This window comes from Pinus tabuliformis, chromosome 6, assembly GCF_031772625.1.
Source record: "Pinus tabuliformis cultivar Carrire ecotype Pingquan chromosome 6, CPIR1, whole genome shotgun sequence".
In the NCBI taxonomy this organism is placed as follows: domain Eukaryota; kingdom Viridiplantae; phylum Streptophyta; class Pinopsida; order Pinales; family Pinaceae; genus Pinus; species Pinus tabuliformis.
The window spans coordinates 2,062,140,144-2,062,155,230 of NC_142292.1; the positions used below are offsets into that span (position 1 = coordinate 2,062,140,144).

The 15,087-nt window shown below is 33.9% G+C and overlaps 1 pseudogene; it reads right to left on the reverse strand.

Moving 5' to 3' along the window:
• Positions 1-2,560: 2,560 nt before the first annotated feature.
• The window catches only part of LOC149267497 (putative protein arginine N-methyltransferase 6 pseudogene), a 58,616-nt pseudogene continuing 46,089 nt past the window's right edge, over positions 2,561-15,087 (reverse strand).

The following is a 15,087-nucleotide window of genomic DNA, read 5'->3' on the forward strand; positions in this document are numbered from 1 at the left end:
AACATTTTTTGGATTTTCATGTATTTTTATGTAAATTTGACATGCATGTAATTTATTGCGTGTGAGTGTGGCAGCGAATAGGTGGCGTTGAAGGGCAGTTTTTGGACTTGAAAGGATGTAGGATGGTGTGGATGGGTCCTAGGAGGTCTTAGGTGGCCTTCTGGAGGCTTTTCCCACACTCGGCCTTCAAAATAAAGCCTACAGGAAAATCTACAAGAGGACACAGAAAATCTACAAGAGGAAAATAGGGCAACTACAGGAGGCCTACAAGAGGAGGTCGAGAGTAGTTTTCACTGTTTTGAGGGTGTGAGAGTGGGTGAAAAAGGTGGATGAAGGTTGGGGTGAGGTGTTAGGGTGCCTATGGTCTACCATGAACCACCAGGAGAGAGAAAGATGATTGGATTTGCCCAAGGAGAAAGGAAAAATTTCTAGAAAAAATGCAGGAAACTAAGGCAGAATTGAGGTGAGGTTTGGGAGACCAATAGGGCAGGGAAATGGCCTACTGCAAGAAGAGATCTACTGCATAGAAATTGAGAGTCAACCAAGGAAACCAAGCAACAAGTGAAATGAATGCATTTAGGAAAAACAGAGTTTTGCATAAAAAATGATCTACACTATGATCTATGAAGGGAAATGCTGAGAAATGTTGCAGGAAAGGAAAGCATGAAAGGAGACTATTGCAAATCAAAAATTGAGCATGATGAAGAAGATCTAAAGTAAAGCAAAGCTAGACTATTAACCTACTAAAAAGCTGCAAACACTAGAAGTCCTATGAAGGAGGAAAATTTGTGTTTTTGGGGCAGCAAGAGGGTCTTTGCCTCAAATCATGGTCCCAAAGGGAGGAAGAGAGGCCAAGGCACTATTGCTAGCCTTTTGAATCTTTTTTGATCATTTTTTAACCTGCTACAAAAAGCACAAATGGAAGCAAACTCCTAGATCATCAAAAACAACCTATTCTTAACCATAAAATAAATACATCTAACAACAAACTAATCTACAAACTGAAACAAAGCATACAAATACAAGTAAAGAGGAGCCTGGCTGCTTAGGTTGGGCCCTAACCCAAGAGCTTCAGTCCTCTGAGGTGACTCAGTGCTAGCTCAAAAAGGATTCCATCTTTATTTTCAAAACAATAGCAAGATTACATGAAACTGTCACAAAAAAATAAGCTCGAAGTTTGAGCAGAGTTTGCACAAGAAAAAATCCAACAAAAATTCCAACAAAAATCCAACCCTAGTGAGGCCCTAGGCCTTTCTACTTAATACAAATGAAGCTAGCAACAACTTCCTTAAAATCAAGGAGGCTTGGCTCCCAAAACTCGAGATACTCATCAATCATCCTCCACTTGCTCAGTTGCCTTCTAGTGCATGATTTGACTGCTTGTACTCTGAGCTGAATGAAGGGGAATTCGAAGTGAGGAGTAATAAATGAGGGGGATTCCCTCCTATAAGTCCTCTCCTTTGTCCACTTTGAGTTATTGCTGCCATTTTTCCACTAGATCCTTGACTTTGACTTCGAAAATCATCAATAATCTGCATTAAATACATGTTAGACCACATGGCACAATAACTAACTCAACTCACTCTATAAGCATAAATATAATTAGAAAATCATATAATAAGCTAAGAGAATGGTTGGTTTGACTAGGTTAGGAGGTAAAATGAGCCTATATAATTATCCATTTATGAGGCTCATCGTAAACACATACATCAAGCTGAGTCGGATAAACTTTAAAAGCCATCCGATTTGAATAAATATCATAACGTGAGATATAAAGAGGTCCAATTTCGGAACCCAACCTGAAATTAGGTTGTTTAATTTCACTACACTCAGCATCTGGCAATTGAAAACCAATTTTCCACTTCCCAACTTTCTTCAAACTAACATTTGGCATTTTGATGTCCAACCCCTATTGCCTTCCAATGTCGGGTGCTTCTCCTTGATGTAACCTTGGGGATGGCCCTACGCGCAGCGCCAAAGGGCTACGTGTAGTGCTCCTTGAAGATGGCTATACGCGCAGTGCCAAAGGGCTACGTGTAGCGCTCCTTGAAGATGGCTATACACGCAGTGCCAAAGGGCTACACGCAGCGGTCACGGTTTTTTTTTAAGCCATCAAAACAAATCCTCACTTTTCCCATTTAGGTATGTAGTTCTAGTCAATTGCACTCATCCAAAAAATAGCTACTGTGCCTTCTTCAAATTGACATTTGAAACTGTCCTTTTCTGTGAATCCTCAGCAATATTTGACATCTTATTTGACTGGAAACTCTCCACCTTTGCTAATAGAATGTGCACTCTGAGATAAACCACTACAAAAATGAGAAGTCTTAGGCATGCTCCAAGACTTTCCTCTTGATAGCCATGGTAATAGCATAAACATCATACAAGAGCACCCAGCTCCTATGATGATATTTAGAGGACAAAATTGTGGTATGAATTGAGCCCAACATTCTTTCAGATCAACTTTGCTACAGAAAACGTCAAAGAACCAATGAAATAATCAAATCAAATGTTTCAAAATGATGCCCCAAAGGCTGTGAACAATAACAAGCTGAAAATATCACTGCATAATAAATTCCTTCACAAAGCATTGTCCCCCAGAAGCATATTCTAGGTGTATATTCAGAAAGCATGGGTTCTCCCTACTCTGTGACAATGTAATAGAACCTACAATTACTTGATCTTGCTTCACCTCTAAAGGATCATAGATATAGAGCAAAGTCAGGGCCCAATAGTACAAGTGTATTAGGTGATTTCGCACACTTTTTCTTTGATGTACACCATTTACATGAACATCTCCAAATAAAGAGCTCTCTATTGATGATTCTGACTGGGTATCACTAGATGTTGTTGCATTCCCTCCAAATGAAACATCAAACCATAATGAAAAACCATGCAGGGATGCTTTCATCATAGACGACACACTAAAATTTGCAGTAACTGATTCCAACTCCTGTATTGTGACAGTGCTACAATCAATTTGTTTGATAACAATTACCCATGTCAAGACATTTTCTGCTATAATAGTTTCAATGCAAGGCTCCTCAAAGGTACATTGCTTTGCCAATGGTAACATCACAGACATATCAATTCCATAAACATTTCACCAGAAGTCAATACTTTCACTGTATCTTTCAGGATGTGTAACTGGTGCCATGTACAATGTCGCGTGAGAAGGCAAAATTAGCCCCCCCTTGACTTGAGCCAACGATCTCTTGCAACGATTACACTAGAAAGCATGCTCTCATATAGAAGCATGTAACCCATCCATTCCGATATAATGACATCTACCTCCTCATCAATTTCAACCTCCCCAAGATTCATACTTATAAATCTCCAAGTAATTCCTCTCTAGAACCATGAGACCAGAAGCTGTAAACTTTTCACCAGCAATATCAATATCAGCAATGTGTAGTGCCCTCTACAAAGATTCATGGATATCTCTTTCAATCAAAGCAGAGAAATGAGCTCGCCATATGTTGAGATGAGGATTAGCAATGCAACAGATATCTATGACCTAAAATGCTATGTTCTCTCTTTCTCTATCACAATCCAGCCACAAAACCAACCACTAGCATCTCCTAGCTTCCTCTGGATCATTAAATACATGAACTGTTGCATTGGGAGATCTTTGAGTCAATCAATCATTCGGTCATATCTGCTGATCCAGAAACCAATTACGGGAGTGTGATATACCATTAGAAAGATTTTTCCGAGCTGCTTCTGATGGACATACTTAGGATATGATTTGCCGTGAAAATCATGTGCAAAACATCTTTGAAAACTAGAAATAGTAAGAGCCCATTTTGATTTTGATCCTCGGTGACAGGCTACAAAGACTGGAACTAACATAATATATAAGTGAAAGAATTCTTATTAGTTGTATATGGATTTTTTGTTGTTTTTGGTCATTATGGGCTATTGGTGTATGGATAGCTAGTTTTATTTCCTTTTGTCTGTCTCCTTTTGTATATACCACATAGCCAACAAGTCCAGTAGGAATGAGGCTTGGGGAGGCCCTAAATGATGTGCTCACAAATGTAAATTTTTCATGAATTAATAGAATTTATCGATTTACAAAAAATATATATATATATATATATATATATATATATATATATATATATATATATATATATATATATATATATATATATATATATATATATATATCACAGATATATCTGGAAAGAACAATTAACCTTTAAAAAATATATTTCTATACTTTATACAAAAAATGTAAAAGCTTCTAGATAACTTTCTCAACAAAAACATTATCACCACAATAACTCTTTAAAATATATCTATATATACTTTACATAGAAAATGTAAGACCTTTTAGGAAACCTTCTCAACAAAAATATTATCACTACAATAAGACATTATTATTGTTATTGGGTAGGATTGGGTTCTCTACAATTAACAAAATACCTCAATTTACAAATCAGTGAAACCTTAATACTAACTTTAATTCAATAATTTTACTTTAGTTTAGTTATATTTAAACTAAGAGGCAAATACTAGCTACTGTGTAGCACTTGTTTAATGTAATGTTTGATAATTTTTATTTAAATTTAAGTGGGATTTTATTGGAATTATATATCTTAATCTATTTATATGAAATATAAATTCAAAAACACAATTTAAACAACAAAAGATTAAAATTGTAACAAATCATATTACACCAAATTTATGATTAAATAACCTAAAGCTTCAAACATTTAGCAATCTTATTATGAAAAACTAAAATTTTAAATTGTTCAACAATTATCTACAATTATTAGGTGGATGGTAAAAATTTAACCTCCAATTATTCCCTAAATTTTGGAAAATGACTTTAAGAATTTTAATTTAATTATCAATAACTATTAGGTGGATGGTAATGATTTATTCACAAATCAAAGGTTGAGATTTATCTTCAATATAGCTATGTCCTTTTTTGCCATTTTAATTAAATTGATTAATTAAAATAAATGCCATATGAATAATTGTCATATAAAACAAATTATGGTTTTTTAGGCATGTGGTATTGATAAACCATGGTATTGTAACAAAGTCTATTTACAACTTAAAGATCTCCATGGTAAAAGTGGGGATGAATTTTATTGTTAAGAATCTTGTTATATATATATAATTTAGTTGATTTTTTAACTTTTAGCTAAGTGAGATGTATAATAAAGTAAGTGTTATTATGTATAGTCCATTATTTGTCATTTAATCTATTTAGCTACGGTAGTTTTACTAGAGACATTGAAAATTGAGATTATCTCAAAAGTAGTTATGCCTTTAATTTTCAATTTAATTAAAACAAATATGATATCCATAAATGCCACATATTATGTATTTTTTGGTACATTTTTTTAATGTTTATATGTCTAGCTATATAGTAAATTTTTAATAATAATAATAATTTAAAATAAAATTATAATTTAGTGAATTTTTTATGATTTTTTTAAAATTTGGCAACTATGTATGATGAGATACATGTCATATTCTTTATTAGGTTTACCAACTTTAATTTATGTGGTTGTGCTAGTAATTACTTAATTATTCTTACTCTAACTTCATTGCAGAGTAAGAACTGTTTGCACCATATTGAATAAGCATATTTTAATTATGAGGGTTTTTTATATTTTGACCTTCTTTTTAGATAAATCTACAAAAAAAACTTTATAATGGTAAGTTTGAATTGTCTAATTTAGAGAATTCAAATATCCCAATTATTTTGAAAGAGTTAAAACTATTTATGCATTCAAAAACACATTTTAAAGAACAATAAATAACATTTCCACCCAAAAATCATGTCACCAAAAATAGGAGTGTTTGAGTAGAATCCAAAAATAGGAATGTTTGAATCGAATTTTTAATGGTGGAAATAGATTCAACACCATCGAAAACTCTGTAGGCATCCAAAATTTTGAATTTTGACAGCAATAACCTGGATTTACAAAAATTCCTACCGGAGTTTATCAAAATCTTACCCAAATTTCTATTATTCCCGGCGCATATTTGAAAACGAGATAAACTAAAGCTTTTTTGGTTGTCCTCGTTCTCATGCTTATTAGTTTAGTTCCCGTTGATGTACCTAAGATAAAGGCATGTCCAGTACTTCTTAGTCATTATGGTTTCTTTCCAATATCATGCCTATTCATTGCAGCCAGTGGAATCATTCTCCAGGTATAATTTGCTTTATTATTTGTCAGACACATAAATCTGATGTCCACTAACCTTTCTTTTAATTGTTATACACATAAATCTTATGTCCACTAACCTTTCTTTTAATTGTTATCATTGTAGACCGTACTATATACTGCTCAGTGCTCAATCCATTATGTATTGACAAAAAAGCTCAGTCCTCAATCACTCTCACGCATACTTTGCTATATTATCGTCCACACAGATCTTATCGCAATTGTACACGTTTGTTCAACTTTGTAGTTTGCAATGTGAATACGCAAAGCTTCTGGAATCTGATTAGCATGGAAAGTCGTGACAGTGAGAGGCCCAGTGGGCTTCATGGTGGGCAGAAAAGCTTCTAATCATGGGCACACATACAATAATTAGCTCCCTTCCTTATCAATAGGGTGTGGACCTTTGGAAACTGCAAAGAAACTATTGAAGAAAATCCGGTACACAAAAATACTCATAATTTTTCCCTTTCATGTGGACGATCGGCCATTGATGAAGACATGTCGAAAACGAAGGCCCTAATCCAACCGAGCCCACCGGAAACTTTCTTTTCTTGTCAAGATTGTCAACTGAACATTGAACGGCCGCAATACTTATCACTTCCTGATGTGCCTACTCTTCCCGTTCTTGTAGAAAACTTATTAACTGATAAGACACCACACCAACATAATCATTTAACTTTTTTATTTTTTTTTATTATTTTTTTCCTTTCCTTTTGGTTTTTTTTTTAATTTATTTATATTTTTATTTTAACCATCTATCATTTATTTCTTCTCTATATTTTCTTTACTTTTATTTATTTATTTATATTTTTATTTCTACAATTTATGTTAACGTGTTTCTTTATATTTTACAAATTAATGAAAGCCAAAATGCACTTTTGACCTAAATAGTGATAGCAAAAAAAGCCACAATCCTTTATATTATTGCTGAAACCACCTCCAATAAAATGATGTGCTCTTTAATAAAATCAAATATAACTCAATTATTTAATTATAATAACATTTTCTTCACATACAAAAATTGAAATATAATTAAGACTATTTATGACACAACAATCAAATTTCATTTCTTTTCAGTGAGTATATTGTCTTCTCTTAGGTATTTCTTATATTCTTTGTATAACTAGCTTCACATATTATTATTATTATTAGGTAGCTTTTGAGTTTAGTTTTTATTAAAAGTAGTTTTGTGGTGGTTTTTATTAAACGTAGTTTTGTTGTGTATGATATTTTTTCTCATGGTTTTGTAGTTTTGGTTAAAAAACTACAATTTGATTGTAATTCATGGTAAATGGTAACAAAATATATTGTATTATAGTGTTGTACAGAAAATATATTGTGAAAAATAATTTGGTTTATGTTTGTCATTCTATCTTTTCTATTTTAATTAAGAATTTGTTTGCATTAATGAATTGTATAAGGTTAAAACCTACATTTGATATCAAAGTAGTTTTGACTTCAAGGGTATTCATTTGTGGCTAAGGCACTTGGGTCTATGATACATCCTATCACGGTGCGAGATCTATGGAAGCGCACTTGGGTCTATGGTACATCCTATCACGGTGCGAGATCTATGGAAGCGATTCTTATAATAAAAAAGAAATGAAACCTTATGATACTATTTCCATTCTGATGTACCTACTCTTTTCATTCCTTCTTACAAAACATTAACTGATGAGACAAAACACCAACATAATCATTTAATTTACTTCCTTCTTTCTTTCTTTTTCGTCTTTAATTTATTTACTCTTTCCATTCTGATGTACCTACTCTTTCCATTATTTTTTACAAAACATTAACTAATAAGATAGAACACCAACATAATCATTTAATTTACTTACTTCTTTCTTTCTTTTTCATCTATAATTTATTTACCGGCTTTCTTGATTCTATTGATTATGATGAATGTGAGTTTATTCATCTCTTTTTTAAAAGAAAAAATATGTGATTTACAATAAATTATTGGAAATGTTTAGCCATCAAACATTCACTTCTGTTATCTATCATTAGTTTTGGATTGTTAATGTGTTTTTTCGCATTTCACAAACTTAGACCAAGATGCACTTTGGACCTAAATAGTGTGGGTAAGAAAATTCACATCCTTTGTGTTATTGCTTAATCTACCTCTAATAGGATGATGTGCTTTTTAATAACATTTAACTGTAATCTCATACATAAAACCAAATAAAAATCAACTATTTAATTATAATGATATTTTCTTCATTTACAAAATTCGAAAAATATCAGTAAGACTATTTATGACACAATAATCAAATTCCATTGATTTTCAGTGAGTATATTCTCTTATGTTGGTAATGTTATATTCTTTGCATGACTAGCTCCATGTGCTAATGTGCCATAACTAATGTGCTCTGGAAATATTTTTTGGGTAGTTTTTGAGTCCGTTTTTGGCAATTTTCAGCACATGGTTTTACTAAAAGCAGTTTTGTGGTGCATGGTGGTTGTTCTCATGGTTTTGTAGTTTCAGTTAAGGAATTCTGATTTTTTGTGGTCCAATGTAATGGATTGATAGTTCATAGATGAAGCAAGATATATATTGTATTATAATGCTGCATATAAAATATATATTAAAAAAACTTTCTGTTTTTTTCAGTTTTGGATTTCAAGGATAAAATCTATATGTTAATGTATGTGTTTTCCATTGTATGTTTTCCATTTTAATTAAGAATTTGTTTTCAGTAATGAATTGTACAAGGTTAAAACCTACATTTGGTATCAGAAAAGTTTTGTCTTCAAGGGATAACTTTGTAGCTAATGGGGTTTGACTTGGGCCTATGGTAGATCCTATTAGAGTGGGGGATCAGTGAAAGTGATTCTTGTGGTGAAAAGGAAATGGAAAATAGTTCAAAGATAGAGATTGAGAAATTCAATGGGCAAAGTTTTGCACCTTAGAATCTCAAAATGGAAGATTTGTTGGTGGATAGAGATCAATGGATCACTACGAATATAGGTACTACACTAAAAAAGATGTCAAGAGAAGGCTAGACCAGATTGAATCGAAAAGAAAAGAAGACGATATGATATTGTCTCACAGATTCAGTAGTAATGAATATTTTAGGAAACGTTACAACAAAGGCTTTGTGGGACAATTTACATTAGAGGAAATTTCAACCTAAAAGTGGTCTCCCAAGGAAAAATAATAAAATAAAAGTTAATATAATAAAATAAGAGTTATGAATTTTGGAGGCAAGAAAATGAAAATATCTTTTTTTAATTGTTTTTTGGTTTATCTCCTTATAGGTTTATTCAATTTTCAAGTGTAGAGACTCGTTGGATGCATAATTAAATCTCACGTCCAACGAGTACCCATTATGCATACTTTTGAAAAGCCCACATTGATAAAAATTTAGGATACATTAAAAAAAACATGTGAACACATTTTTTAATGTATCCTTAATTTTTTTATCAACGTGGGTCTCTCAAAAGTATGCATAATCGGTACTCATTGGATGTGAAATACACGTCTTGTTTTTAATGTATACTCAATTGTTATGAATGTGGGTCTTCTCAAAAGTATGCATAATGGGTACTCATTGGATGTGGAATTTAATTCTACATCCAACACGTGTCTACACTTGAAATTTGAGTAAGTCTATAAGGAGATAAGCCAAAAATACAATTAAAAAAAATAGTTTTCTTCTTTTCCCTCCAAAATATTTACATTATATATGTTTTTAAATTTAAAAAAAATTGACCGGTTTACATTTTATGACATGGAAATTATATGAAAAATTCATGGGTATTTTTAGGTTGAAATTTCCTCTAATATGCCTTATGGTGAGCCTCAGTATTGCAGCAATGATGCTGCAACTCCTAGGGCTACCAACCGTACTTTATCAACCTGGGGTTTCGTACAAACCTGGAGGTGACAGCGCTATATAAACAACAGATGCAACATTCTACTCATATCACTACTCAACTGGGGCACTAGACCACTAGGGTCCCAAACCAGTCTTCTATTGATTACAAGGAGTTGACCACTGGTAGTGAATGTAAAGCTATTTCTAATGCAAGAAGGTAAATTCTTTCCTATTTGGGAAATGAAAGTTGTTGAATGATAAATGTTATCAAATGCCATAAATCATTTAGTTAGGGAATAACACAAATTACTTGCAAAAAAGAACTAGGCTAGCTATGCAATTGATCATCTAGCTATTTGGACTATTTGGACATGGGAAGTTGTTCTATCATTCTATGATTTATATATGCATGCACTAACTATTTCATTTTGTATTTGCAGAAAAATATTCTTTTAATTTCTAAATTCAGAAATGTAAATGCTATGCTTATTTTGTTTGATCTTGCAGGGGGGAAAGGTATGGGAGAGTTGATCTCAGGTGGCAATGATAGGCATGGAATCCAATATGAGGGCCTAATCGACTCTCATAATAACATTTCTGATCAAAACAGGTCAAAAAGTATGCTACAAGAGATCTTGTTGCTGCTACATGAAACTACTAGAGGATGTCCTAGTTTGCTATAGGATGTCTTGGTTTTCTACAGGAAGTTAGCTGAAAGATTTAGGAGGGCAAGAATAGTGGAATGAGGTGTTGGAGAGATGTATGATAGTGAGAGAAGGTGTAGGGAAGGTGCATATTTCCTGAGGCTAAGCCCAACACTTCAGGGAGGTTGGATTTTCCTAAGGTGGCTACTCACAGTGGCTGCAAAACAGAGATTTGGACTATGGGACGGTATGCCTTGGTAGAAGGTCGATAAGGCTTAGGTGAAGCTGGTTGGAAGAGGTCCTCCCTGTAGATCAACAATCCCTGCAACAAAACCTATTTTTCTCTTCATTTATGCATCACTACATATCAACATGGAAAAGATGAATTGAATTTGAGAAAGTTGATCTATCTATTTCTAATGACTAGATCTATTAAATGGAATGCCATTTTAAGCTATAACAAACTCAAGAAACAAAATAACAACTGTAAGTGCTTCCAAGAAATCATAAACAGTGATCTATCTAAAAATGAACCTTAAGTTATGCAATGGCCAAAAGACAACTCTATTTTTGGGGTTGTGAGAATGGGACCCTCTAATCATGATCCCATGAGGGAGATGAGAAAGAGTCCACTGTCACAAGCTTTTCTGGAGTACCTTCCTTCACTGCTGCACCTCCTATCTACTTCTTCAAACTAATGGAAACAAGATTAAGCCATCATTCAAAAAATTGTTAAGTTAAACAAAACATAAATAACTTCATCAGATAACTATCATTTTACACTAAAAATATAGATACAAAAAGAGGAACTTCTACTACTAAGGTTGGGCCATAGCCCATGAGCTTCAGCCCTCTGAGTCAACTCAGTGCTGGATCAAGGTAAAATTTCTCATTATTATCAAAATATCAAATACAACAATACAATGATAGTCACAATGTTTCATTTCAAATTGCCTCTTGGTTACATAAAAAAATAAAGAATATTCCGACACATAGGAAATAGTTAAGTATAACTTGGTATAGTGTAGAGTTAGGTAAAGTGTGTTTCTTTACTATGTACTTTTGTAACTTACAATCCAACGGTCATGATATGTTCTAGACATGAAGTGATCCAACGGTTCATTCTCTCCTCGATATTACCGACACTTGATCTGTGGCTTAACACCCGATTGGTCCATGATCTCTATTTAAAGAGCATGGAGGGTCATTCGTAGGGTGACCGTTCATGAGAGAAGCTTGTGTAAATTTTCTTTCTTTTACATTAATAAGTTGCCTGAAGTGGTCGCGTTGGCTCAAGCCATGGACTATTTCCCTCTTTGAGGGTTTTAACCACGTAAAGAATACTGGTGTATTGATCTGTGGTCTGTTTGTGAGCGGTGTCCTTTGGTGTTCTATCCGAGGAACTTACCCTGTAAATTCCTACATGGTATCCGACTACACTTTGGTGTGATAATCAAAGTGCCATTCAACTATGCAAATATCCAGTCCAACATCAGCGCAACAAACACATTGAACTACACATGCACTTCATTAGAAAGCTCATTCATGACCATGTTCTTGAAGTGCAATATTGTTCAACCGATGATAAAGTTGCAGACATCTTTACAAAGGCTCTCACAGAGGCGGGATTTACTAAACTTCGATTTATGGTTGGAGTTCAAGAAGTTGTCATTAAGGGGGGATAGGATCCAATGCCTCCTTCCTTCTCCTATTGTGTCATATTTGTACATCCTTCAATCCTATTGCAAGTTGTTCTTAAGGGGGGATGATAGGATATTCCGACACATAGGAAATAATTAAGTATAACTGGGTCTAGTGTAGAGTTAGGTAAAATATGTTTCTTTACTATGTACTTTTGTAACTTACAATCCGATGGTCACGATATGTTCTAGACATGAAGTGATTCAATGGTTCATCCTCTCCTCAGTATTACCGACACTTGATCCATGGCCTAACACCCTATCGGTCCATGATATCTATTTAAAGAGCATGGAGGGTAATTTGTAGGGTGATCATTCATGAGAGAAGCTTATGTAAATTTTCTTTCTTTTACATTAATAAATTGCCTGAAGTGGCCACGTTGGCTCAGGCTGTGGATTGTTTCCCTCTTTGAGGGTTTTAACCACGTCAAGAATATTGGTGTATTGATTTTTGGTCTGTTTGTGAGCGGGTGTCCTTTGGTTTTCTATCTGAGGAACTTACCATGTAAATTCATACACACATCTTCTACTTTCTTTGACTTGGCAATTTGCATCTAGCGATGTGTTCTTTCCCTTTCTTTTCAAGCCCAAAGAAGAGATGGATTGCAAATTTATGTGGTATTACTCTACCTCCCTCAATGAACTTGTAGTAAGAACTTAGATTTGGCTATGGGTTAAGCTCCTGCAACTTCAAAAAATATCCGTTAGATGCTTTTGGAGAAGCTACCTCCTCCTTCACTTGTGGTGTTGCTTCCCTACCTTCTCTCTGCCCCTGTTGTCCTTCCTATAAATTTTTGTGTTTCCTATAGCACTGACAATGTTTCTTATAGTACTGTTTGAGGATCCTGTAGCAGCCTTTTTCCTTTCTGTAAGAGGGTATAGCCCTCTGCCATAGACCCCTCAGGTTTTTCCCTTTGTCGAACAAAACCTTTCAATTTCTTCATGTGCCTCTCTAAGAAGAACATCCAATAATAAGAAATGACCCCAACTAATTCAACCTCATCTACTAGTTGAATTAGAATATGAACCTATGAGTCCATGAAACACATCGGAAGTTCCTTCTCAAACATACAAACAATCTCAATTATCTCTTGACGCTGCCATGGAATTGTAACAATATGAATCCCATTTGATGTGATCCATTGTACAAATGCAGTTAATTTAGGTATGGCACATTGTAGGTCTTATGGGAAGTCATGGTTCACACACCCACACACAAGCAGAGGAAAATGACACTACACAGTAAATAGTACATTATACAAAAAATAATTATAAAATATCTCGTTGCATAAAACAAAAATAAAAATAAAAATAAAAAAAATCATGTTTTTGACATACATACTCTTAGAAGGTTCAAATGTGTAGAAATTCCTTGTAGATTCAAATTGTTGACGTAATATGCTAAGACAAAAGACTTGAATCTACTCTACTCGTCAGTGGAAACAATTAATCGATCGAGAAATAAAAAAACATGAGAGAAGATCCAATATCATCTACTCAAATATTTATCTAAGGGGAAATATTGCTTCTCAAAACCCCTTCCTATCTGTATATTGCATCAGATCGGAAAAATAGAGAATATTTGTAATGCTTGTTCAACCTGAACAATCTCTGCACAAATACAATCTATCTCCCTACCTCACAAGAAGACTCTAGCCAATACTTAGCCAATTATGATGCCTACCAAGCTCCTATTTCCTTGCATTGTTAATTCTCAAGGAATTATCCCCCTATTAATTAGTGAAATCCCCATCCTGAATTATGCAATCTCTATATGCCCTTCTCTGACTGCATGCACCACCTGTATAACTCGGAATATTATACAACTGATAGTACACTTCCCTTGAAATTCAATCTCAACTGGGTAACACGTATTCCATAAATGCATGAGTTGCTTATGGTTGATTTATTAGTTAAATGTTTGAACACATGAAGTTGCACCCCACTGCTAGACCTCCTGCTAGTTCCTCCAACAGTTGGAGCTAGTTTAAATGAATTAAACTATTACAACTCAAATTAAACTCAACCTAGGCTCCTAAAATTTAGGAGACACTCTAGATGACTCAATTTATGCCCTCAAATCGAATTAACTAAGTAAGCTAAGTGAAATTAACTTAGTTAACTCATTCTCATTGTCTTATGATGTGGAATTACAATTTTCTCCTAATATAATTCAAGGGAAAATTAAATCAGGATTTTCTTGTTGCCATTTTCAACATTCCCTCTCAACAAGAAAGGTATTGTCTGCTACCCCGATCCTGCCTCTATGGAACTTGAATTTTCATCTTTATAATGTCTTTGTCAAAATATCTGCATCCTATTCCTCTATAGGAATGTACTCCAACAACATGATTATCCTCTGCACACAATCTCACAGATGGTGATACCGGATGACGATATGCTTGATTTGATCATGAAAAACTATATTTTCTGAGAGTTTGATACAACTCTAATTATCACAGTAAATCATAGTGGGATCCATCATCTGACCAAATAAACCAACAAGAATCTTCTTCATCAAGATAGCTTTACAAGTTGCTTGACTAGTAGCCATGTACTCTGCTTCCACTTAACAGAATGCAACTAATATCTGCTTCCTGTTGTACCAAGAAATTTCTACTGATCCAATACTAAATATGCCTCCTAATGTGCTCTTCCTTTCTGATGCAATACCTACCCAATATTCATTTTTGAAGCATTGCAGCTTCACTCACTCTGTCTTCTTGTACCA